We start from the raw sequence: 8112 nt of genomic DNA, 5'->3' as shown, positions 1-8112 counted from the left end.
AAATATAATTATAGAAAAAAAAAAATTGCAAAGACGTATGACCTCAGAAGGCAAACAAGAGTTTGCTTTTTATCAGGGGCAAGGACTCATGAGCCACTACTTCTCTCTTCTGCTCCTGTGTCTGCAGAGTCATTAGCTCTGGGTGTGGTTCTATTTCTGGTGGAGCTGCTGAGTTGCTGAGTGATAACAGGGCAATGAACCTTTTACAGATTAGAGCATCACAAGACCCGGGTGTGATCTGAACACCCAGGAACTCTTGCAGGCAAGATGCTGTGTATGCAATTTAGCTGCTGGTGTTGCTCTCTCAGGGCCCCCTCTCACCTTCCTGGAAGCTAGGAGCCCCTGAGTGGCCTGGTTCTGCCTTCTCCTATCAGCTGTAATACATGGGAGGTGCTATAGCTCAGTGATTACTTAGATGTCTCTGAAGCCTCTCAGTCTAACTATAGACCAAGAAGCAGAAAAGAAGAAATAGTACCATAGAGGGAGTGAGAGTTTGATTATCATATGACTAAAAGCATCAGTGAGCAAGAAAAGGTTCTATCTCTTATGTGCACAATCTTGCAACAAGAAAGAGACTTTTAGTAGTTACTGTGTGCCATCTTCATTCAAAGATTAAGTGAGAGAATTTTTCCTTCTAAGACCAAGTGGTCCTGATGCTGCCAATTGGCCCAGTGGTGAGAATCTTTGTCTTCTTAATATTGAGCCTCAATCCATCTTGAAGGCTACAGTCCTTGACCTTCTGCAGCAAGCGTTTCTGGTCCTCCTCAGTTTCAGCAAGCAGGGTTGTGTCATCTGTATAACACAGATTGTTAATGGATCTTCCACCAATCCTTATGCCACATTTCTCCTCATAGAGCCCAGCCTCCCAGATAGTCTGTTCTGCTCATAGATTGAAAAGGTATGGAGATAGGACACATCCCTGGCGTACACCCTTCCCAGTTTTGAACCATGCAGTGTTTCCTTGCTCTATTCTGACAATTGCCTCCTGGTCCAAGTATAGGCTTCTCATTAGCACGATTAAGTGTTCTGGGATTCCCATTCTTCTCAGAGTCAGCCACAATTTATTATGATCCACACAGTCAAACACCTTTGCATAGTCAATGAAACACAGATAGACATTCCTCAGGTATTCCCTGTTTTCAGCCAAGATCCATCTAACATTAGCTACAATATCCCTAGTGTCTTGGAGGAAAGGATTCTGGGGCTTGGTCTGACATAGTTTGGACATGTTGTAAGGAGACATGTAAGGAGACATGGTTGTAAGGTGTCCTTGGAGAGGGACACCATGCTTGGGAGGGTGGAGGGACGGCACAGGAGGGGAAGGCCCTCTATGAGGTGGATTGGTTCAGTGACTAGGGTAATCAGGTGGGTGTGTTGGAGACAGTGCGATTGGAATAGGACAGAGCAGAGTTTAGGGCTGTTGTACATAGGTTCGCTTTGAGTCGTAAGTGAGTTGACAGCACATAACAACAACAAGACCAAGTAGATCTGTCCAGTTCAGGATTTTTCCTGATTTTTTTATTCTCTCTAGCCCATTACATATCAAATAGAATCAATCCAGAGTTTTAGCAGTAGCAGCAGCAGCAAATTTCTAGTCCTTTTCTGGCAATGTCTCAGAACTGGAAATCTCACTCTCTCATTGCTGGTGACTCGAATCTGATGCATGGCTGATCCCTAGCAGGTTTTTGGAGCTTGTAAATTGCCGGGAGGATATTGCCCATATTTCTCCAGAGAAGTAGTTGGTGTATTCAAACCTCCAGAGAGATGCCGCTGTTGAATTAGCAGCACAGTTTCCTATGGATAAGGACATCAGAACTCCAATATTTTAGAAAAAGCTGTGGTACTAGGTATATTATAGCCAACGTTAGATGGATCTTGGCTGAAAGCAGGGAGTGCCAGAGGAATGTCTGTGTTTCACTGACTATCAAAGGCGTTTGACTGTGTGGATCACAATAAACTGTGGCTACAACCCCATGATTAATCCACCCACCACCACCACCCTGCACATCTTCATCCCCCTGCTTCCACCTTCTCCCACCCGTTGGATCTTTATATTCATTCTACAATAACAGTCTTATACAATATTTATCATTGTGGGGCACAATCAACACTCTTGGTACTGGCAGGCAGGAAATCAAAAGATGAATTGCATTGGAAAGATCTGCTGTCAGGAACTTCTCCAGAGTGCTGAAGAGCAAAGATGTCAGTCTAGAGACCAAGGTAGTATGCCTGATCCAGGCTATGGTCTTTGCAATTACTTACTATGCATCAAAGAACTGGACAATGAGTAAGGATGCAAAAGAAGAATCGATGCCTTTGAATTGTGGACAAAGACTGGGCTCAGATCTTTTGTTCATAGGGTTGCTATGAGTTGTACTTGACTTGATGGCACCATCAACAACAACAATACATTGTTAGTGGGATTGTAAAATGGTACAACCGTTCTGGAAGGCAGTTTGGAGCTTGCTCAAAAAGCTGAATATAGAAATTCCAAATGACCCAGCTATTCCACTGCTTGGAATAAACCCTGAGAAAATGAGAACTGAGGCACAAATGGAGACTGGTACACCAATGTTCATAACAATGTTATTCAACGTTGCAAGTACATGATAACAGCTCAGATGTCCAACCACAATCGAATGAATTAAGAAATTATGGTACATTCACACAATGGAATACTATGCAGCATGAAAGAGCAACAGTTTTGTAAATTACTACCTAGTTTGGAAAAGACTGATGAGTATTATGCTGAGTGAACTAATGCAGTTCCATAATGACAAATACCGTATAAAACCATTATTGTAGAATGAGTATGAGGATCTAAGGGGGGGAGATAGTGGAAGCCAAGGGAATGATGATGGTCAGGGAGGGGGGAGTGTTAATCATATGGTCATACAATTTGATGGTTCGGGGAAGGTTGAAGGAAATGGGAAACTTCCTGTGTGAAAAACAGTGTACTCGAACTGTGTAAATAAACCAGTATAATAAAACAAACAAGCAAAATACAGGGTTGTTTGTTTGTTTTTTAAAAAAAAAAAGAAAGACATAGATAGATCTGTAGTTCTTTTCCGTAGTATCTTTGCCTGGTTTTGGTATTAAGGTTATGTTTGCTCCATAGACTTACTTTAAGACTGTTCCTTCTTCTACTTTTTTTTTTTAAATAATTGAAGCAAAGCTGGTGGTAGATTTTGTCTGAAGGTTTGTTAGAATTCAGTTATGAAGTCCTCCAGGCCAGGACTTCTGAGGAGGGTGGAGGAAGAGTCATTTTATGACCTGTTCAATTTCTTTTTTGTGATGGGTCTGTTCAAGTTTTCTATATCTGTTTATGTCAATCTGAGTAAGGCATGAGTTTCACTGAATTTGTCTATTTCCTCCAGGTTTTAAAATTTACAGCTTTCATAATATTCTATTATCTATATTCTAATATTCTACTGCCAATTTAATTTCATCTTGTTCTGTTGTAATTTCACCTCTATCATTTCCTATTTGAGTTATTTATGTCTTCTCTTTCTTTTGTTAAATTTGCCCGTGGTTTGTAAATTTTATTTACTTTTTGGAATAACCAGTTGAACATTGTTAAGAAAGAAATGGAACACATAAATATTGACATACTAGATGTTGGTGAAGTGAGATGGCTTGGCATGGGACATTTTGAATCATATGATCATATGATCTACTATGCCTGAAATGAAAAGGTGAGGAAAAAAATTGGGTTACTTTCATAATTAAAAAAGTCATTTCAAGATTCATTTTGAAATACAATGTTGTGAATAACAGGATAATATCCATACATATACAAGGAAATCCAGTGAATACCACTATCATTCAAATATATGCACTGACAACTAGAGCCAAAGAGAAGGAAATAGAAGATCTCTACCAACTTTTCAGTCAGAAGTTGATCAAACATGCAATCAAGATGTATTAATAGGGAGAGAGAGGAGGGCAGCCTGGGGTCTTCAGAACTCTTGCTCTCTCCTTTCCCTCTCTTCCTAAAAAAAAAAAGATGTATTAATAATAATTATGACTGGAATGCAAAAGTTGGGAGCAGGGAAGAAGGGTCAGTACTTGGAAAACACGGACTTGGTGACAAATGAAGCTGGAGAAAGAATTATAGAATTCTGTACATTCAGTGGTGTATTCATTGCAAATACCTTTTTAAGAAACACAAACACATGCTATATACCTGGATTTCACATGATGGCATGCATAGGAATCAAATTGATTACATCTGTGGAAAGAATTGCTGGAGAAGTTCAATGTCAGCTGCGAAAACTAGGCCAAGTGCTGATTATGGAACAGACCACCAACTACTCATATGCAAGTTCAAGCTGAAGCTGAGGAAAATGAAAGAGAAGAATCCACAGGAACCAAAATTTGACCTTGACTCTATCCCACTCAGATTTCAAAACCATCTGAGGAACAGTCTGAGGCCTTAAACACCAATGGGCGAAGACCAAATGAGCTGTGGGACGATATCGAGAATATCATCCAAGAAGAATACAAAAGGCAGAAAAGGAAGAAAAGACCAAAATGGATGTCAGATGAGACTCTGAATACTGCACTAGAGTGCCAAGAAGCCAAAGAAAGGGAAGAAATCAAGAAACTAAACAGAAAATTTCAAAGGGCAGCTCAGGAAGACAAAGCAAGTATTATGATAAAATGTGCAAAGAGCTGGAGTCAGAAAATTAAAAGGGCCGAACTTGCTCAGTGTTTCTTTTTCTTTTTTTTTAATTTTAAATTTTTTAATTATTAATTTCAATGAAAATTTACAGAGGCTTTGAATTTCCATTCATTCACTGTTGCACTTTTCTCCCCTCCCAACCTTCCCTCCGCCCCCAGTACACTCCACTCTTGGAAAAGTAAAAGAAAAATTCTTTCATTATTTTACAATCCTTCCCCCCAGGTCCACTCCACTATGCAGCCTTTGCTCTAGACTCCCGTCATGACAAAAATACCTAATCACATATCCCTTTTAAACAGTTTTTTCCCTCATCTGTTTCAATGCAATATACATTCTTGAACCCATCTTTCTCAGTCTCTTCCCAACCCTAAGGTCAGTCCTGTTTTACAACAGTGGCACCATGCAGTATTTGTCCTTTTGTGACTGAGATACTTCACTCAGCATAATGTCCTCCACAGTCACCCATTTTGATTAATATTGCATGAGTTCCTTGTTTTTCAATGCAGCATAGTATCCCATTGTGTGAGTATACCACAGCTTCTGTATCCATTCGTTTGTTGATGGACACCTGGGTTGTTTCCAACTCTTTGCTGTTGTGAACAAATGTGCAATAAACATGGGTGTGCAGCTCAGCATTTCTTAAGCTGAAGGAATTGAACAAATTCAAGTCTTGAGTTACAATAATTAAGGATGCTTTGGGCAGAATATTAAATGATCTAAGAAGCATTGAAAGAAGATGGAAGGAGTATACAGAGTCACTATACCAGAAGGAATTGGCAGACACGGAAGAATTTCATGAAACAACATGAGCAAGAGCCTGTGATGATGAAGAAAAAGTTCAAGGTGCTCTGAAAGAATTGGCAAAAAACAAGGCTCCACAAATTGACATATTTCAACAAACAGATGCTACCCTGGATACACTCACTAAGTTGTGCCAAGAAATCTGGAGGACAACCACCTGGCCAACTGACTGAAAGAGATCTATATTTGTTCCCATTCCAAAGAAAGATGACCTGACAGAATGCAGAAATTATCAAATAATATCATTAATATCACATGCAAGCAATATTCTACTGAAAATTATCCAAAAACAACCAGAGCAGTACATCAACAGAGAACTGCCAGATGTGCAGGTTGGGTTTAGAAGAGGCTGTGGCACTAGGGATATTATAGCTAATGTTAGATGGATCTTGGCTGAAAGCAGAGAGTACCAGAGGAATGTTTTTCTGTGTTTATTGACTACGCGAAGGCATTTGACTGTGTGGGTCACGACAAACTGTGGTTGACTTGATAGAAAGGGAATCCCAGAACATTTGATTGTGCTTATGTGAAACTTATACTTGGACCAGGAGGCAGTCATCAGAACAGAACAAGGAGACACTGCATGGTTCAAAACTGGAAATGTTGTATGCTGGTGATGTATTCTGTCTCCGTACCTTTTCAGTCTATACATGGAACAGATCATCCAGGACACTAGGCTGTATGAGGAGGAATATGGCATCCGGATTGGACAAAGATTCATCAACAACCTGCATTATGCAGATACACATCCTGCTTGCTTAAACTGAGGAGAACCTGAAGTGCTTGCTGCAGAATATCAAGGACTGCAGCCTTCAACATGGATTGAAGCTCAACATCAAGAAAACAAAGATTCTCACCACTGGACCAATTGGCAGCATTATAGTAGATGGTGAATAGATTGAGATTGTTAACAGCTTTATAGTTTGGTTGGCTCTACAATCAACACTTTTGATACCCGCAGCCAGGAAATCAAGAAATGAATTACATTGGGAAAATCTGCTGCGAAGGACCTCTCCAGAGTACTGAAGGCAACGACATTAGTCTGGAGACTAAGATGCACCTTATGCAGGCCATAGTCTTCACAATGCTTGCTATGCATCACAGTGACTAGGAATCGATGCCTTTGAGCTGTGGTGCTGGAGAAGAGTGTTGAATATACCAGGGACTGCCAGAACAGGTTCATTCTAGAGAGGGTGAAACCAGCCTGCTCCTTGGAGGCAAGGATTCTGAGGCTTCGTCTGACATAATTTGGGTATGTTGCAAGTTAGGGACCTGTCTTTGGATAGGAACATCATGCTTGGAAGGGTGAAGGGATTAAGAAAGAGAGGAAGACCATTGATGAGATGGATTGATATGGTGACTGAGGTAATGCAAGTAGGTGTGTCAGAGACAGAAAGGTTGGCACAGGATAGAGCAGGTTTCAGGGCTTTTGTGCATAGAGTCACTATAAGTTACAGGCAACTAGATGGCACATAACAATAACAAGAAATTTTATTCATTGTTTCCATTATTTTTCAGTTTTTTATCTGATTGATTTCAATTCATATCCTTGTAATTTCATTTCTTCTAGAGGCTGTGAGGTTAGGTTGTTTTTTTCTATTTGATGGAAGTATTGAGTTAGGTCATTAATTTGCTTCTTTCTTCCTTTTCGTATGTTAGCCTGTTGCTATGAACTGCCTAGCCCCTGACGATCATATTAGATGTATCCCAAACGTTTTCAGATGTTATATTTTAATTTTCGTTTGTTTTGAGGAACTTCATTTCATCTTTTTATTCCTTCTGTAACCCAATTGCATTGCATGTAGCTTCCACTTGTATAGTTTTTTTAAGCTTTAGCTCTTTATGTTAATTTCTAGTTTTATGACATTGTGAAGATACATTTTATTATTTCTTTCTTTTTTTAATTTGTTGAGGTTTGGTTTGTGTTCTGATATATGATTGATTCTGGAGAATGTACACTTGAGGAAAAAAAGACATTGACTTTTAGTTGTATTCAGTATCCTGAGGATATCCACAAAGTCAAATAGGCTGATTGTATAATTTAGATATTCTGTATCTTTGCTAAGTTTCTTTCAAGTTGACTTATCTATCCTTTGGTAAGAGTGGTGTGTTTAAATCTCTTATCACTATTGTGGTGGGATCTGTTTCTTTCTTCAAGTCTGTTAACTGTTGTTTTATGTTTCTGTTTTTTTTTCTTCTGAGATTAAATTGTTTTTTACAGAAAAGTTGGATTTTTCGATGCATTCATTGTTGGACATTTTCTTCCTTCTCTCTCTCTTCCCCCTTCTCCACTTCACTTTCTTTCTTTTTAAATATTTATTGTTTCACAATATTCTCCTTCCCTCCCTTCCTTTCGATACAATGACTCAGTATATTCCTTCTATCTTCTTTTAATACTTCCTGGATCATTAAATATTCTGCCTAAAGCATCCTTGATTATAGCAACTCTAGGTTTGAATTTGTTCTTCAGTTCTTTGAGCTTAAGAAATACTGAACGAGATCGGCCCTTTTGATTTTCTGAGTCTAGCTCCTCGCACATTTCATTGTAATATTTTGCTTTGTCATTCCAAGCTGCCTTTTGGAATCTTCTGTTCAGCTCTTTAGTATCTTGAATTCTTCCTTGTGCT

The sequence above is a fragment of the Elephantulus edwardii genome, unplaced genomic scaffold (genome assembly GCF_000299155.1).
Source record: "Elephantulus edwardii isolate Elephantulus edwardi_28Jun2011 unplaced genomic scaffold, EleEdw1.0 scaffold00326, whole genome shotgun sequence".
Classification (NCBI taxonomy): domain Eukaryota; kingdom Metazoa; phylum Chordata; class Mammalia; order Macroscelidea; family Macroscelididae; genus Elephantulus; species Elephantulus edwardii.
The sequence above is the reverse complement of the archived record's forward strand: the minus strand, read 5'-3'. Positions refer to the sequence as shown.